Source organism: Zonotrichia leucophrys, chromosome 2, assembly GCF_028769735.1.
Source record: "Zonotrichia leucophrys gambelii isolate GWCS_2022_RI chromosome 2, RI_Zleu_2.0, whole genome shotgun sequence".
NCBI lineage: Eukaryota > Metazoa > Chordata > Aves > Passeriformes > Passerellidae > Zonotrichia > Zonotrichia leucophrys.
The window spans coordinates 146,814,209-146,834,233 of NC_088171.1; positions in this window are offsets into that span (position 1 = coordinate 146,814,209).

Here is a 20,025-nt window from a genome sequence, read left to right on the forward strand (position 1 = left end):
TCTTGTCTCAGTACCAGTTTCCTGACAGAAATCATCCCCTACCTGGTTACAATCTTCTTTCAGGGAGCTGGAGATAGCAATAAAGTCTCCCGTGAGCATCCTTTCCCTCCTCCAGACTAAACACCCCAGCTCTCTCAGCTGCTCCTCATCAGAATTGTGCTCCAGACCCTTCCCCACCTCTTTCTCTGGACATGCTCCTGCACCTCAGTATCTTCCCTGTGGTGAGGGCCCCAAAACTGAACCCAATCCTTTTTCACTGGGTCACTTCCTAGCCCCTCTGCCCCCAGCCTGGAGCACTGCAGGGGGTTGTTGTGACCCAAGGACATGACCTGACATTTTGCCTTGTTCAACCTCACACAGTTGGCCTTGGACCATTGATCCAGCCTGTCTGGACCCCTCTTCAGAGCCCTCCTGTCTCCCAGCAGACCAACACTCCTGCTGAACTTACATCATCCATGAGCTGATTGAGAGGGCATTTGATCCCCTTGTACATTTATCCACAAAGACATTAAACAAGAGGACATTAAACAAAAATAAAGACATTAAACAACAATACTCAGTACTGAGCCCTCAGGAACCCCACTGGTGACCAGCCACCAACTGGATGTAGCATCATTCCTCACCACTCTCTGGGCATGGATCTCCAAATATATAAATAATTAATGGTAAATAGTAAAACCTTTTAAAAAATGTGTGCAGAACACATCTCAAAACTGTGACAGTCAAAAAACCTGTGCACTTTTTGATGACTGTGATAACTGAAGCTTTTCCCAATAATTCAGCATCTCTAGGAATGATTGCAAAGAAAATGAACAAGAGGCAGAGAGTCTGATTCCTCCAGCTTTAGGGGAAAAAAAAGGGAGATCTGTTTCATATTTTCATTTTGTCAACACGTAAAATCTGATATCCCTGAGAACTGGCAGGACCATTATTGATTCATTTACTAAGTAATCTCATATAGCAATTTTACGCAGCATAAAGTGCTCTTTGGTGGCCTAAACCCCTATTTTTGCGCAAAACAAACCACAAATCTGGTAGTATAAATAGAGGTAGGGAACTAACATATGTTTCTTTGCTTTAAATAGTCCTTTATGTGGATGGTAGTGTTTCATAATAAAGTCAAAGGTTTCTGTGTGGAAAAAAAAGGGGAAAAAAAAGCTTTAAAGGAAGCAACCTCCCTTGACAAAGATCAGTCACAAAGAAGAAAAAAAATAAAAAAGACCTGATACAATCTTTTTCTTAGTCTCCTTGCTTATATCTGGTTTTAAAAAGATTATTTTAATTACCTACCTCTGTTAACATGAGATATATTAATACAGGAAGATTCATTCATCCCACATACTATCCATTCATCTAGCCTAAATTTTCCCTTCACTATAATACCTTCCAAAAGATGCAGAGTAAATGGGTTCTTGGTAATATGATCTAATAAAATAGTGTATATGAGAATATTGTGAACAGATTATTTTTCAATTAAATTATCTTTCCATTAGAAGTATATCTGCTGAATATTTTTCACCTTGGCTTTAATGTGCTTCATATATTTATTTAATGAAGATATGAATGACAGTGCATTCATTCTAAATTTCAGTTTTCATAATGGAGTGGCCTTTTCAGACCTCAGCAGGACCCATAATTTCCTGTGCTGAGGGCTGTACAAACATACAAAATGGAGATTGCTCTTGCTCTGATTAATTTATTATCTAAGAGATAAGCCAGACGTAGGATACACCTACATGGGCTCTTGCCCTCTAAGCAGACATGAGCTCATTCTATTTGCATCCAAAGCAGATGGAAATTTTGTCTGCCTGTGCTCCACATTAGCTGGAAGCCTTGTGAATACAAATAACATGGAGTTGAGCCCCAGCTACTGAGTGCTGATGAAAGATTTTATATCTTAACTTGTGCTTAGGGTTTCCCAGGACATCTTCTCTCAAGCATAGGCAAAGTGAGCTCTAGTCTTCTGAATATTATTGTGTAGATAATGCTGAAGAATACAAAATGGCAATGTGGAAGGGAGCAATATGATTTTTGGAGACGTCTGGATCGGTAAGACAAAGGACAGGAGTGGCAGTTTCTTGGGGAAGGACTGAGTAACTGCACATTCAAATACAGAACCAGTCCAAGGCAGAGTCAGTGTGCCGTGTCTGCTAGAGTTAGTCATGGCTGAGAGTCATTTAACTCTTGGAGTGATCATTTAACTGTCTAATAATTAGCTTTATTAACTCAGCTACTCATTTGTATTTTTTCTGGAGAAAATGAACAAAGGCAGACACTCCCAGAGAAGTTACCTGTCCACTCACCTCAGACACTTAAATTACAATGGACTGAGTCATCTGTGGGTGTGACTTTTCTCTCCCCACCTGACTACTGCTAAAAACCTGCACTTTCATTTTTACATTACAGAACTGTTTCCGCTTGATTTTGAAATGCTTAATGTTACCTTGAATTGGCTAAGTCTCTGTTCTGACCTGAAACCGCCTTCAGCTGATATCGGACACTGTTTTCATTCTCCTTCAATAACCTTATTTTCTGGATTTTTTTCCTTATTTTCTGCTGCTCTGCTCTGTAGATTTCCAGTCACCAACCCCACTCCTAAGGAAATATAAAAAGAGAGAAGAAAAAATAAAAAAAGAATGTGAGAAAAATAGAAGTGATTACAAATCCATTTTACACTCACCCTCACCCAAGCTGAAATTATCCTGTTCACTGAGGCACAGGTGGTGATTTTCCTAACTTGATTTGGTCATTAAAAATCCTCTAGCTGCTTCAATACTTTCTCCCTGAGGCCCCTATCAGCACTCTCTTCTCCAGTGATTAGAACAGAGCCGATTGGCCTTCTGAACTTATTACAACCCTTTTTCTAATGATCTCATAATGACTGCAAACCTGAGCCCAGCAACCTGACAGATAATGATGTCAATTATGCAAAACAGAAATGAAGGCTTTGGATCTAATAGACTGTATCAGGGGGAGTAGGGGGAGGAGGCTTATTTATAGTTTCACTGAATAACTGTCATATTTCAAAATATGTCAGAAAAAGTTAATAAAGGGGAGGTTGGGAACACACAAAGAGATGCTGGTTGCAAGACCTTTGATAAATTTTAAAAAGAGGGTAAGTTCTTCTTTTCTTCTTCTCTGAGTCTTATGATTGTTTTTGACTCTTGTGCTAATCCAGTGAGATTTTACAATTTTAGTCCTCTCTTACTCTTTTCCAGCCGAGTTCCTTTGGGGAATCCCCAGGTCTGTAGGTATGTCAACAGTAAATGTCAGTGAATTTGGTTTTAGTTACCGCTTATCAGTAAAATCACACACTAATAATTTAATTATGAGGAATTAAAAAATGTATTTGTAAGTTTCTGCTATTATTATTGTTATTGTTATATGTTTATTTGGTTTTTATTCTTTATTATGCTCTAATCACACACAAGTTTTCCCATTCTCCTTAATTGTGAAGAACAGCTCTATGGCATGTTGCTCTAAAAAGTCACCACTCATGGATTAAAATACGAGAAAGAATTTTAGACACAACTATGAACAATTTAGCTCTCATCCTTAAATTACAAAAATTTGTTCTGCTGTTTTGGAAAGCTCCTGTAACTGTGTGGGAGCAGTGCTTATATGAGGCATGCCATGGAGCTCAGGTTGTTTTAGGGCATCTCATCACACAGCCAATGAAATAAGTAGATTCCATGCCCCAGCCCAGATTTCTCTTTACCAACATGCATTGTCCTGTTCCAGGTATTCCCACCTTTCCATGAGCCCCAGGCAACAGCAACCTCCTAACTCTTGATTGCCATGGTATTTTGACACCCCCTAGTGAGCTGTTCTTTTCAGACATCAAAGATTAAAACACCACAGAATCATAAAACCTCTGAGACCACTGAGTCCAACCAACTACCACTAAGCCAAGTCCCCAGATTCCAAACTCACTGATTTTTTGAACACTTCTAGGGAAGGTGGTTCTACCACTTCCCTGTCCACCCTGTTCCAATGCCACCACTCTTTCAGTGAAGATTTTTTTTCCTAAGATCCAGTCTAAACTCCTGGTCCAGGTTATGGCTGTTTCCTCTCATCCTCTCATTTTTTACCTGGGAGAAGAGACTGACACTTCACAGTTCTGAAATGTAATTATTGTTATCAAATATGAATCTGTCCCAGAGTAGGTAAAAATTTGTAGGTTCAGGACATTCTGTGTGATTTCTTGTGTGAGAAACCAAGGTCTGCACAAAGCAAAGTTTTAGAGACACAAAGAAGTCAATGATATGGAGCATGGCACTTGTGTGGTGGGAATAATGGCATTACAGAAGAAGGAATGTGCTTTTTAGTGGTGTTTCAGTATAAGGCTGAACCTGAGAAATGTGGAAATTACTTTTTTTTTTTCCTACTTTAATATGACCAGAGGTAGCAATCTTTTTAACTGACATGCTACATTGCCCTTTCTAAAAAGCAGTGATAATACTGCAGTCAGTTCCAGGAGTGGGAATAAAAAGTGCCTGTAATCAATGCAAATAGATGCATAATATTCTGCAAGTCTGATACAGTACATAATGCAATTGACAAGAGAGCCCTTATTGATTTCCACAATGTTAACCCAAACCTTCGCTGGCAGAGATGTATCCCAAAAAATCATTCAAACTTGGTTATTTTTCTCACATTAGGAAAAACGGATTTTTCAGAATCAGATACTTTTCATAGGGCTCTAGGATCCAATAATTTGTAGTGAATCATGAGTACTCTTTATATAATTTATTGCAACATGTTTGCAGATGAATATTTAAATAGGGTTATTTATAGTAGCATAGGAAATGTGCTTGCAATGATCTCAGTATTTACCGGTAGAGAGAGATGGTGAGAAATCCTGCACAGAGGCAAACTCAGAAATTGGAACCAAAAAAAAGTTCTACAAACTTCAAGCTGAAATAAATATCATCTCACCATAAATGTCAGATTTTTCTTTACAGTTGTGCTACTGTGCCATCCAGGATTTAGTACTGAATGTGACAGACTCCATCACTGACACACCACTATCATGAGGTATTACCTGGAGAGAAGCCTCTCTTTACTCTAACTGGTCACAATTCTACTCTGTGCCAGCCCCACCTTGTGACACTGAGGAGAATCTCCAAGTCATGTGACTTTCAGAATCAATCACCAAAAGAAAAGCAACAAACTAATAAAAAAATCCACACCAAAGAGAGGGAAGAGATGAAAAATGCAAACCCTGAGATTTTAAGTTGTATTTTGATGCTGGAACCAGAACACCATGAGTCATGGCTATTTCTCTACTGCACTGTCAGTAAAATGTAAATTTAATATTTCTTTCTCTGGATTTTTCCCAGAGATTAATGGATGTTGTAAATCCTTAGATCATTTCGCTGAGCTGATGGATTTTTGCATATGCTGCCCACAAGTCATCCATTAATAAAACAAACAAACAAGCAAAATGTAATTCATTCTTCTGTTACACAACTTGTATGTACATACAGGTAATAACAAAGCTTTTTTTTATCCAAAAAATATTTCCTTACTTCTAGATCTCTTTAAACTAAGCATATTTTTATTCCTTGCTGAGTCTCTGAAGTTACCCCATGCTCCCTATGTGATATCTCCTCCAAGACCTTGGTGTTGGCAGGATGTCCTGTGATCAAGGGAGATAATTTACCACTTCTTGGTGTCAGCAGTGGGACAGATTAAAAATATTGAAGAACTTATTTTTAGAGAGCAGTTCTAGAGTAAATAACTGTATGGTGCATCATAGATGTATTTAGCTTCGGTTGCGAATTATTTTTTTTCACAAATAGAAAACCATTTCATTTCATTTGATTTTTTTCGGTTTTTTGGGTACTTGTAAATAGGGGTAAGATTCCAGAGATATTCTTGGTTAGAGACAATCAAATTACTGCTCAGATTTGCACTCCAGCACAGTGGTACCATTGTTTTTTGGTCTTGTAGTACATGTTCCTGTCCGATTTGCTCTTCACTACAGCTTCTTGGTGTAATAAGCACACTGACCCAGAAGACACTTGGATTGCAGTGCTTTGGATTTGATAATAATTTTATTTTCTACAAGAGAAACTGCTACTTTGTGGAGCAGTCCCACATTAAAAAACTTTCCTTTGAATGACCCAGTGAAATGACAAATTATGGCACACAAAATGCACATTGTAGTGCTTCAAAATCAAAGATATTTAATTTCCATCTTACATTTAATTGATTATTTAATATTAGCACTTGCTGCTGAGGGATATGTTGAGAGTGGTATCGACAGTGAAGAAACAAAATGTACATATGTAATACCAATACTTTTATTTTCTCTGCATGAAGTTACATATTATGTGATGGGCAGGAATATTACTCTTTCTGCCCAGAGAAAAAACTATCTAGCAATAGTTATTAAAGAACAACAGGGGAAGTAGATATCACCTACCGAATGTGTCTGGCGCTTTCATATTGTTGTAAAAGAAAAGCAAAATCTTGGGCACCAGGTATAAGTAATACGCTAGTTCAGCTTCTGTGCCCACTCCACTTAAAGTTTTATTTCCTGCTGTAAGAGTTTTTCCTTTGGAAAATTACACAGAGTTATTACTTTTCTTACAAGCTAAAAATTCTATCAGGTTTAGGAACGGACTTGTATGTCTCTGAGTGTGTGACTAACCCAGATGTGGTTTTCTTAGCATTTAAAATAACCCAGAGTTGATTACTATTTATTTTCTCTATATGTCCAGGACTCTTAAAGTAAAAGCCTACCATTTTCTGCACTTCAGAAATATGTATCAAAAGAAAACCATCCCTGAAGAGTTTGCAATGCAAAGATAAAACAAAGCACAGCAGGCAAGTATGACAGACAGATGGTGGGAACACAAGGTTTCAAAAGGACAATCACTCCCCGTGTCATAAGCATCAGTCGTGACCCACCAGCTGCCTACCTGCTTCAGGATTTTCATAGATACCCTCACAGAGACCAGAAAAGGAAAAGAAGTGAGGTGGATATTGGCTGGAAGAATTACAAAAAGACTTCGGGTGGAATTTTGGAATGTTATCATATCTCATGATTTTGCAAAGCCTTTGGGTGTGAGAGTAAGTAGGGTTGTGCATTCACCTTCCATCCTGCTGATCATCCATGGGCTGCCTGACTTCATGGCTTTTGTTTTTCTTGCCCCTCAATAACAAGACAGTGTTATTTATGAAGGATGTGAGCATTGCAAATGTAGCTCCCTGAAATTTCTTATTTGTGAGTCGTAAGAAAGACATCTGTGACGTGGAAAATTGGAGCCTTTTAAGCAGCAGCTGACACAACCATGAAACTTGAGGAGGTAAAATACACTACATTCAGTGATTTTCAATCACCACATGGTCCTTGTTATTTCCCAGCCATGGCAAATCCAGACTTTCTTATGTGTGAAAAAAAAAAAACAACAACAACAAAACACCTGAGGATGCATAGATGTGAATGCACTTTAGAGCTTGGATGTTTGTACAGCTGCTTTTGCAGTGCCAGTACAGCCCAGCCCTGGCTGGGCAATCTCAGTGACACCCCAGCACTCAGGTCATCACCCAGTCCTCCAGGGTGACCTTTGAGATGTGGAGAAAATGTGTGGGACTTAAAACAATTTGTGGTTGAGAGTGTCTCCCTCCGTTTGTCAATGATGACAATGAATTTCCTTCCCACATGCTTGCCAGCAGCTAATTATTTTCTCCCTCCTCCAGACCACAGTGAGAAATTATACCTTAAGCCACAAATAACAGCAGATCTTTAAAACAAAAGAAAAAAAACTTTATAACTTGTGGCTGGTGACCACAAGTTCTGGTGTGGCTTTGCCTTGTGAGGTGATAACTTTTTGAGACAGGAGGCCCTCTAAGGGCTGATCTTCATGACAATTGATTACATACTGATGCAGTGGAAGCGAAAAAATGGACCAGAACAGGCAGATGAAAACATCCTGTGTATGCTCATGCAGCTCTCTCACACACCCTGAGGTTACAAAGGAAACTGTCACTTCCACAACCCTCCTGTTGGGAAATGTAGAGCAATGATTTGAGAAAAGTATTTTGAAAACCATGAAAAAACAGTGAAGGAGGAACTGGAGAATTCTGTGACTTCCACTACCATTTTAAAAGTTCAAAGATCAGATAATCTAGTATTAAATTTGCCCTGGAAAGCATTTGTTTTGGTTTTCTGGGATTTTTTGTTTGTTTGTTTGGTTTGATTTGTTTTTTGTTTGGTTGGGGTTTTTTGCGTTTTTTGTTTGGTTGTTTTTTTTGGTTTTTATTGGTTTTTTGGGGTTTTTTTTCCCCAAAGGATAAATGCCCTATTTTGTCTCATAAAAAAAACCAAGGGAAAAAAGTCACTATTCACAGGCTAATAAATAAAAATTGTCTTGTCTCAAGTCATCCTGAATCTACAAGAAAAGAGTGAAGGGAAAGACAAAACACTGAAGAGAATATCATGATAGTGAAGAAAAAGCGAAAATGGTTTGGCAGCATCTCTGGAGGTCCTTTAATCCAACTTCCTACTTTGTGTGGGACTGCTGTTCTTCATGGGTTTGCAAAGGCTTGCTTAGACAAATCTGAGAGGCTTCTAGGGGGAAATATTCCACAAGGAATCTGTTTGATCTGAGAAGCTGATGTTTGTTATGTTCCTAGTTTCATGAGTATGGCCACCATTTACAAAGGGAGCAGGGGGCTGTGTGGAGCTGCTCCAGGTGCCAGAGCTGAGGTTCCCCTGCAGCCCCTGGTGAGGCAGCTGTGCCCCTGCAGCCCCTGGGTCCATGGGGGAGCAGGGGAGGAGCAGGGGATGCCTGAAGGAGGCTGTGACCCTGTGGGAAGCCTGTGCTGGAGCAGGCTCCTGGCAGGACCTGTGGCCCATGGGAGGATCCCACACAGGAGCAGATTTTCTGGCAGGACACCCACAGTAGGGCAGGGTGCTCCTGAGGGACTGTACCCTGCAGGAGGGACCCACACCAGAGCAGTAAAGAGCTGCAGCCTGTGGAAGGACTCATGTTGGAGCAGTTTGTGAGGGACTCTATCCTATTGGAAAGACTCCGTGCTGGAGCTGGGCAGGAGTGTGAAGGAGAAGGAGAGGCAGAGCTGAAGAATTATGATTGACCACAACCCCATTCCTAGTGCCACTGTGCCATTCAAGGAAAGGAGGTAGGAGCGTTGGGAATAAAGGTGAGCCTGGGAAGAAGGGAGAGATTGAGGTCTGAGTTCTTAACTATGTTCTTATTTCTCATTATCCTACTCTGATTTCTATTTACAATAAATTGAATTAATCTTCCCCAATTCAAGTCTCTTTTTTCCATGATGGTAACTGGATAATAATCTCCGTGTCCTTGTCTCAACCCATGAGATCTTTATTGAGCTCTCTCCCCCTGTTCTGTTGGTGGAAGGAGAACAATAGAGCAGCTTGTTGGATATCTGGTGTTCATCCAAGGTTAGCCCACAACAGAACCAAAGTGCAGATAACTACCCAAAGTACGGTTCAGAAATAACCAGTAACTGAACTCTATTTTTTAAAATAATTTTATCTCTAATTTTTGAAAAAGACTATATTCTTCAAAAAAACCCCTAAATTATTGCAATCATAGCAGTTAAAAAATGAAACAAATCCCCCTTTAACAATAATAAGGCAGCCTTTCCTATGCTGTGCATATTTGGCAGTGGGACTGGGATAAATGGATCCTTCAGTTAAATGAAATAATACATGGTTTGCTGCATCTGTGAATTAGATGCATAAAGATAACTGAGGCAGGTAAATGCTGAATAAAACTGGATGGTGCACGTTAGAGAGCCAAATGCATCTGTTAGCAAATAGCCTTTCTATTAGTCTGCCCACAATGCACTGATGCCAAGCCAGCACTTGAAATGAATGGTTGCAGATCCTAATTTGATAACTGGTATGGATATGCTGGAAGCAATGGAAATGTGTTGATTTGGGGTAGTTAGCAAGGAATAACCAATGCCTTAAAACAGAAACAATATTCTGTAAATGCTGAACATCTGTGTTCTCCCTATGACTGCCACAGTCAAGATGAAATTGTCTTAATCTAATTTCCATCTACTCCATATGTACCTAAATGTCAAACTTTGAAACCTACAGCTTTTTAGATAGTTAAGGGTATGACACACTCTCATGTGTGAGAGGGTCATGGCTTGAGCTGGATCTCAGCACAAAAATTTGTCCAAATTAATGGAGATCTGAGGAATTTCCTTTTATCTCAGATGTCCTAAGTGAAACTCATCCTAGGTGAGTCATCCAGGGTGATTGCCCTGAACCCTCTAAAGAAATTTGGTTTGCTATCAATAGCATTTTCTCATTCATAATTTCGCTATGAGACACAGTATGGCCATTCCTGCCACAACCTTGCTGTCACAGAAACCCTCATTTTTCTGTTTCATGAAACATCAGGTTCCTACAGCAACTTTTGTTCCTAAATAGAACTGACTTAGGTTTCTCAGGTAGAACAGAAAGTCATGGGGAACAAGTACCTCAGAATTATTAAATGTCTCTTAAAATGAAAAGCTGAACAAAGTAATTTTCTGGCCATAGGAGAGAGGCCCTGATACAAACACATACATATCCTTACCTTTAAATTAACTCCACTGCAAGGCTGTGAGAAGCCTGGTTCCATTCTGCTGATGACCTCCTCATAATCTCCTGGTTGTCAGATCCTTTTCAGATGTTCCTTCTTCAGAATGAGCAACCTCTTGCCCCTCAGCCTCATTTCACTGGCCAATCCTCTGACCCTGACCATCTCAGTGCTCCCCACTGAACTTCTCCCAGTTTGTAGATGTTTTTCTTGTCTGAGGGAAGACAAAAGTAGACACAACATTATAGATGCAGGCTAAAATGTGGGCTGAACCCATGTTCTTTATTAGTCAAAAAGGTGATCCTAGCCTACAACTCAAGAGGGTTCAAGTTTGGGTTGCCTCTAGCTCACTGGGGAAAGATGTAAATTGGCAAATAACAGATCACCAGTACGGGACACCTCTGCTAAAGACTTCTCTCTACATGGACTGCAGAGAGCAGTAGAGACTGTAAAGTCTGGTGGTTTGGTTTAGTTTAGTAGTGGTGGCAAAATGTTAGATGGTTAAGGACAAGGAAGATGAATATCATACTTGTAGACTGCTCTGTAATTTCCAGTCAAAATTGATTCTTCAAGTACAACGTGGAGCCAGCAACTGAAGGCTCCTAATGGCACATTTTGTGCTTGGTCTGTTGCAAGAATGAGGAGAGACCATTAGTTTGCAGTGTTGTCAAGACAGGAACCTTTCAGTGAGATTAAGTTGATGTAGAAACAAAAAGGATATTTTCTCTTTTTCCTCCAACCAAGGAACTTTGACTTTCAATTGATGTTTCACAAAGGACTTTTTGTGTCCAGTGAGAGGGAGGGATAGAAGGAAAACTCATATTAGCAGAGTATCACTTATAATTTATGAGATATTTTTCAAAACTGAGACTACAGGTTTAAAGATCTGAAAAAGGAAAACTCACAGAAATAAATTAAAGAAGGAAAAAGAAAGCTAAAATTTCCTGAAGTAAGATAGATCTTTGCAGAAAGTGGGCATCATATACTGGTAACCTGTAAATGTGGAGTATCCCAGTCTAAATCCCTAATGCTATCTCTTGCCAAAACACCTTTTTTCTAGCATTCTGTGGGTTTTTTAAATTTTCTGCTCTAATCCAAGAATGAATATTCATCCACCTCCTGAATATGGTCACCACCAGCTCATGAGGCTTAGAGAACAGTCAGCTCTCAAAACACTACAATATTCTGTAATTAAAAGGTTCCATGAACCACCTGGGAACCATTTACCATGGCTCCGTGAACCACAAACACCACTTGGATTTCAGTCAGAGAATCAATAATCTGTATCATTGTATCTTCTGATATATCTGGCCCTGATTCAGCAAATATTTCTAAATTTATGACTCGTTAGACGTCAGTGGGCTTGAAGATTGTTTTTAAGGTGGAATGATTGTCTTAATAATGGTCCCTTTTTTTGCATGTAATTGAAGGTGTTTTTGTGGGTTTTTATTTTATTTTTTTTAAGATTAACTCTGTAGGTTTTATTTTGCTTCAATTTTCTTTTAGATATAATTTCTTCTTCTTTTTGTAAGTAGACTTAAAGAATAAATTGGTATGTCTAAAGTTAATAAAGACTTGATTCTGTAGTTGACAGGAGAAAAAATTCAAGCTTTTGTTACAAATTTATTTTATTAAAAACTATAAAAATCACAATTAAACATGTGTAGATTTCTAAACATTCAGTAATTTTATGGAACAAAGGACCTCAAAATCTTTTGAAATAAACTTCTCCCCATCCATTTAGTGTTTAAAAATAGGAATTAACCTCTCATGTTATTTAGGTTTATTTTGGAAATGCACATTACCAAAACAATATGACCCAGAAACTCTGCTTAAGAAACTTCTCATCCACTCTTTCTGCGTAAAGTCTTTTCTATCCCTATATTTCACTCATCTACTCTTTAGTCCAGCCTCCAGTCTTCCCAGTCTTGTTTCATCTTTGCAATTGTTTTCACTCCAAATCAGAAAATAAACCAGCCACCCAGCAAGTCTTGGATTTCTAGCTGAATGCTTCCATTCCTGGAGCCAGATTTGTTCACTCTCAAGACAATCAAATTTACTCGGCCCTGAAAATCATCAGTCTGAAGTAGCAAGGGTGTTAATTACTTTCAGTGTTTGTTGGAGGCTATTAAGAAATTAATAAATTAGACTTGATCATGTTTCCAGGAAATGCTACAGTGCTGATTAACTACTTGCTGAAATAAGAAACGTAGATGAAGCATTTCCACATAATTAATCTTTTCTACTCCTCATTTCTTCCTTATATATTGACCAAGATATGTATTCTGAAAGCAGGATTTAGGCCTAGGGAGAGGAGTGACACAATATTTGGAACTGAGCTAAGCACTTTGCTTGGCTGAACTTCAGGCAAAGTGTGGTGAGGTGCTGAAGTGCAGCACAGTGCCAGTGAAGGGGATTTATGCAGGTGGAGATCTGACTTTATATAAAACTGATTGGCTCTTGTATTGCTAGGCTGAATGTCTCTCACCAATCTGTAGACTCTTGAGAATAAAACATGATTAATCCTGCATTCCCCTAGTCTCTGCCTACAGTGTGTCACAAAGACATGCATACAACATCTATACAGGCAAAGACCAGCACGTTTATCTCAGCTGTATCCTTAACAAAAGGACTTTGTTCCCACAAAAACCTTGATATTAACAGATAAGAATACAAATTCCTCTCTGAAATAAACTAGAACTTTGGGTTTTACCTAGCTCTGAATAAGTCTTGGTGAAAGGTTTGTTTCTAGCTATGAAGTCATGGATTTGTTTCCAGTCCTGCTGCGATCCTATTCAACCTGTCAGATAAAAGCAGCATCAGAATACTTAGTGGAAAGCTCTGTTACCAGCTAATAACAGCCTGGTTCTGGCCTAGTGATTCACACTGATGTATTGAGAGGTCTTAGATCTTCTGTCAAGCTTCATTTACAGTGAAAATGAGCCAATGACTCTTGTCTATTTTCCTTCCCAGGCTATCAGACCAGTCATCTCCTGACCATGTTTGTTATCCCTAGGGAAGGGCACAATTACGCTGATAATCACTTTCTTGATTCAGTCTGACATGCAATTTCTCTTCTTCTCCAAATCCAACAAGTCCTTTTTTAAATACACTTCTTCCAAAACAAGCTTAAGGATTTTATCTCCCACACAGAGACAGGCATTGCCAGACTGATCCTGGACCTAGTGAATATGCCTTTGAAGCAACTGAAAAAAATAAAAACTGATCCTTTCCAAAATGATGGCATTACTTTCACTGTAAAAATTTCTCTTATTTCCATCTCCTTGCCCTTGCTGGGATTTGCCTGTTAGAAATTGAAGTACCTCAAGGCAAGGATGACTCACTTCCTGTAAGGCACCTAGACAGCTGTAGTGACAAAAATAATAGTTAAGCAATAACTGCTAATGAGCACTGCTGGTGTAGGAGTTTTTTTATTGTGTTGACTTTAATAAATAGAAACAGTTTAAATTTGTTCCGCAGAAATTATTTTGATAGAAAGTTTTTTTCTTTGACTGAAGACACTTTCATGGAATGGGACTGCTTCCTTCAGGGTGAAAAAAACAAACACAAGTAGAACCTGTTTAGTTCCTGAAGAATGGAACCTCAAAAGCTCTGTTTGACAACTACATTTGCAATCAAAAGAAATTTGTAAACACAGAGGCATATGCACTGAACATGCATACATGTCATTCATTCATTCATTCTTTCTGTCTGTCTGGTTCTGGAGGTTGGGATGGAGAGTGAACAAAATTTGAGAGTCTGAGTTCCCTTTATTTTTAATTAAACATTTTACTACAAAATATTTAAATATCTGATTCAGCTGAGATACTGAATGTTGTTGCATTGCTTCATCGAATCAATAACATGCATATCTACATAAATATGTGTGTGTGTCTATATTTGTACATAGTGAAGTTAAATTTGGTTGGTTTTTCTCTAATAAATACAGTTTTTAAGCCATAATGTCCAGATAAGATACCAGTTTTATGTCCCTCTGCACAACCTGTTCTAGGCAGGGCTGTCCTTGCCCATTGAAGAGGGGCTGGAACTGGATGATCTCTAAGATCCTTTCCAACACAAACCATTCTATGACTCTGTGTTTCTGTATCCATTCTGCCATAATTGTCTGTACTGGACTGGAGTGAAGAAAGTTATTCAGCTGTAACAGATTTTGCCCCACAGATAATTCAAAGTGTTTGTGGCAGCCTGCACAGTGAGTTCTGAACTTCATAAACCCTCCTCCTGCAAGCATAACTTAATTTTAAAGCCCCAAAGAAAGACTTAGTTGAAACCATGGGTATTTCACTTAGTTTTTGAGCTGAAACCACACAAAATATCCATGAACAGATATTCACCTTTGGATTAATTTAAAACTTCCTTCATGTTCCATTATGACTCTGCAAAGACTCATTATATCCAAGGTGACCCTACTTTTAATTTAGGTTTTTCAATCCAAATAGAAAACTTGGAAAAATTTTACAGATTAATGGCTGGCTTAACTGTAAGAAGACATAAATGTCCCAAGCCTTTTCATTCCTCTTTTTCTTTTATTTGCAGTTAGTGCATCATACACACATGAACTAAGCACAGTTCTATTTTTCTCTCTTTCTGCTTTTCTACACCAAACCAGCAGCTGTATTGAGGGGGATTGCTGTCTGTCTAACATAAGGTGTTTATGAGGCACATATCAAAACTTAATTTCTACCTCTGTAGTTTGTAGAAAACCTATTTTATGGAGATGACATTTTATTTGAAGACTTAAAGGTAGTGTGTGGGATACACTGAGCTTTGAAGTCCAGACCCTGAAGGACAGACTTATAAATGGTTTGTCACCAGCAGTTTTGCTCACAATTCAGACCATTTAACAGCTCAGCATGAGAAGGGCCATGTAGTAAGGCCGGAGTAATTTGTTGCAGATACCTGAGATTAAAATTTTGATTTATGAAATATGCCCTTCCTTCAGTTGCTCCTGCAAGATTTCTAACTATTGTAAATGTGCCTTTCTGGATTAGGCTGTAATGATTAAAATTCTGCCTTCCACTGAAAGTAAGTGCTTAAAACTGAATATGAAATGATGTACTTAAAATTTTCAGTATGAAAATTCAATGATAATCCCACTTTACAGCATAAAACTACAGGGCCCGATTAAGTTTGACATTAGCACAAACTCCAACAAGACATTACCAAGGAAAATAACACACTCAAATCAGATGATTCAGCTCTTGCCACATTAAGGAAGTAATAAGCTTCTAATATCTTTACTGCAAGACATAGCAAAAAATAGAAAAGTGTCTTTCCTGTCAGATGTTTTAATATAAAATCAAAACAGATAAAAAAGAGTGGAAATGTAGCTTAAGCAGAAGCAAAGCAAGAGTAGCCAGAGGCTGACCTACATTTGAAAAGTGAAAGAACCCAACCGCAACGCTCACTGTAGCTCCAAGAACGCAATTTCAAGTATTTTCCATGGTATCCTACGAAGTGCTGATGATCCAGCCTGAATGTGTGCAGCAGCTGCTGCAATGATCTATGGGAATTATCTGCAATAAGTCCAAGAGGAGGTTGAGAATGTGCCCTCTGAGGAGCTGAATCCTCCTCACCTCCCACTGGACAGCAAATCCTTCTTACCCTGCTCCATATGCCCAGTGTACCATGGGGCAATGGAGCTGTCTTGTTATTTTCCCACTCTCTGAGCAGAATTACTCTGTAATGAACCTCAATCAGAGTTCATGATTTTTGCAAGTCTATTAGTCAGAGAACCTGCTTTATCTTTCCCCCTTGTAATGGGATTTGCAAAGCAATTATACATCGCCGTCTCAGTTGATGTGCCTCGGACTAAAACCTTACACATGACTGAATTAGTTTATCACAGCAACACACACACTCTATAACACACCTCTGCTATCTGTCACAACAGACAAAGAAATTAAAGAAAAAGAGAAAACTGGGAAGTTCCTCACCGTTATTGCTGTAGCCATTTTCCAAGTCATTTGCAATTAATTCTTTTAAGGGTGAGAATGACCTCTGCTCTCATCCACAAATCTCCAAGTACATTTGAAAGGTTGGAAATGTGTTGATTATTCTTCTTTATGGAATAACTGAGGAAAATTAAATTATCTTCTACATAAAGGAAGAAATTATGAGTTCTTCTGGGCAAGCATTGGGGCCAGCTCTGTGCTCAGTAATTGACTGCACCTGCAGTGCAGGGGAGAGATGGGACTAAGACCACCTGTAGAGCCAGTGTTTCTGCCAGAGTGACTTTACACACTAAAAATGTCAAGAAAGATGCTTTGTTGAGCAGTTACTAGGTTTAAATGGAAATGAAAGGGGTGTTGACTTAACTGATAATGGGTTTTATGAGTGCACATGAAAATATATGCAATCAAAGAATAAAGATTTTTTACTACTCCTTGTTCCTTTCAGTGAGAAAATAAATTTAAAAAAAAAACCAGTTATTGTCAAAATGAAATTCATCTTATGCTTTCATCCAGTTCAGTGGAATGTGCAGAGCAGGTTGCTGAGGTCCAGAGGGACCAGGAATGCAGAAGGGAATATATCCATGAATGATCGACAGAGCAGAGGTGATGTTGAGTCCCAGCTGGTAACCTCTGAATTACAGAAGAGTCAAACCAGATAGATCTTTGGTCCTCACTGTGTTATACTCAGAGACTCTAAATAGCTACTGCAAAATGCAAAGCTTTTTTAAATTATGGTTTTTTCTTCTTCTTTTCTTTTTTTTTTTTTTTTTTTGTTTTGGATTGGTCGGTTGCTTGGTTTTGAAGAGGCAAGGAGGATGAGAATGGCTTTAATTTTATATGTTTAAAGGTCCAGATGTGGTAACTTCCTAATCAGTGTATTTTTCCCAGTATTTTGCCCTGCTCTCTGTTGATCTCTTCTAATGCTACTGTACATCTGTTCTCTTTGGTTTTTTTCACTCCAAGCTGGCAGGATTTGTTTCTCTTCCAGCACGCCAAGATAAAAAAATAATCCTGCATTGGGTATAAAATTCACTCCCATGAGATCAACCTTTTCTAATGAAGTCAGATGTTTTAGTTTTTCATATACCAGATCATTTACTCTGAGATAATATAAATTTACAACTGGAATCACAGTTGACACCTGGCAGTGCACTAAACAACACGGGGCTTCCAATCTACATCATTAGTTGCTCATGCTTTGCTGAATCTCTCCTCATTAAACCCCAAATCCTGTCTCCAGTGAAGTCTCGGCAGCTTGTTGGTCACTGGGGAGTTCCTTCTGAAATAAAGAAGTAGCGACACCACAAATGCCACAAAAATCGAAGGCTGGAGCAGCTGTGCCTCTAGTTTCCTCTACTCCTGGCAGAAAAAGCTTGATGATGTGCATGATGGTGGATTCATCATTTACACTTTCCATTTCCCTTATTTGCAGCAAATCCCTGATGCACATTGGCAGACTCGGGCTCTGAAGATGAGTTGGAGATGCTCATTACACACACAGCCTCCTCCAATCAGCAGAGATGTGTTAGCTGTGGTGCTGGAACAGCTACCACTTCCCACAGAGATAAGGACCAAAGGGATATACTTCCAAAGCTATAAAACCAGAGTAATTTGATAGCAAGCCACAGAGAAAGAGTTCTGGAATCAAGCAGCTGCAGAAATCTGCTTTCTTGCCTCACTGCCTTACAAATTACCAGTGGACATTATACATCTACAACTCAACCATGGGACAAATCTGGGGGACATTCCTAGAAGCTTGGTACTGCTTTGGTACATGTTTTGTGGCCATGGAAAGAAACAGATGCTATTTCATTTGAATTTAGCCCCGTGCTAGGCAGGCCTAGTTAGTTCTGTGGTCTCGTATTTGTCACTGCTGACTGTTTCTCAGAGCAGACCTTGAAGTAGCATCAAATAATTTCTTGCATCTGAGACAAGTTATTGGCTTAGTTAGGAGGTAGCTGTGCCATAACACAACCAGCAGAATTTTTGACTGTGCACAGTGTGTTGCTAGATTAGGTTTACATGAAGGAATATAAAGGAACAGCTTATGAAGGGATATAAAACAACTACTTATGTCAGTATCCACTCCAGGCTAAGAAGCATCTTTCCAGCTCAAGCTCTCTCTGGTGTTTTGTACCACTGGGCAGATACAAGAGAAGTGCAAGCAGAAATGAAATTTGATGAGATTTATTTAATATGCCCAAGTAATTCATGTTCACAGTAAAAAAGGCATTTGTATAAAAATATAAAACTGACACAAATTATTAACTAGTGATTGCTGAAGTGAATCAGAATCTGGAATGCATAGAAGGGAAATTTGAAAATGCTTTCAGTAGCAATGGAGCTGTTTGAGGACTAAAACTCAGTTGTTGCACTGGTCACCTTCAACCTTGAAAAACTCATCTTTGCAGCCTGGAAAAATTGGTGATGTTAAGTGTAGACAGTTCTTGAAAGTGAAGGGAATGGTACTTTGGATTTAGCAAGGAACCCATGAAGTGTAGGAGAGATGTTTTCTGTATGTGTTTGTGTATTTAAGAAATGGCTAGTACAGGGTGTGAGGAATTAACACACTCTTGTAACATTCAGCAATGGCATTCACCATTAAAAAATCAATATTCCTATACTCATAAATTCCGAATTAAATCTCTCTGGACTTGTTTTCACTTCTAAAAGAATAGTGTGAGTACTAAATTAGTTTGTGGTAAAAAAAAAAGCCACAGATGAGGAAAAAGAGTAGTTGGAAAGCTAATATTACTTCTGATACTAATAGAAACTGACTGGGTTTCAATCAGTGTCCTGCAAGTTCCCTGGGAATGTAATAAGTACATCTATCAGACCCGTGAATACTAAGAAAATGCAGATTTGCACTTGAGTTCATTGAAATTTTTTAGAAATTCGTGTACTGAGAAAATGTGGAAGAAGTTGGTAGGTCAGCTTGACTGCAGAAAAAAAATGATTGCAGAAATTTATTTTTTTTTACCCCTTATATTTATTGGTTTTAGAATCATAAGATTATCTGGTAAGAAGAAGAAAGGAAGGCTGTTCTCTGAGTGTAATACAAGTTTTGCTTTAAGAAGTCAAATTATATCTTAAGAAGTCTCAAAATTCTTGTGCAAGATGAATTTCATTATTTGTCTACCTGAGACACCTGTATTATTGCTCCTGACAGGAAAAACCAGGTTTTCATCACCTTGGGAATGAAAATAAGGCCTTGGACAGAGCATGACAGGGGGTGTCCATGGAAATGTCCTAGCCTTATCTTTGTTCACACTTGCTCAAAGTCTTCTGTTTCTCTTTGTTGTGAAAACAACCAAAATATTAAGACCTTTGTTTAGTGGGCTTTACACAGAATAGTTTGAATGGGAATATTTTGCTTTGTGAGAGGATGAGGACAACATGGAATGAGGGCTGCCTGAGAAAATCTAACAGACATGATTTTATTGGTGAATAGCTGTGAG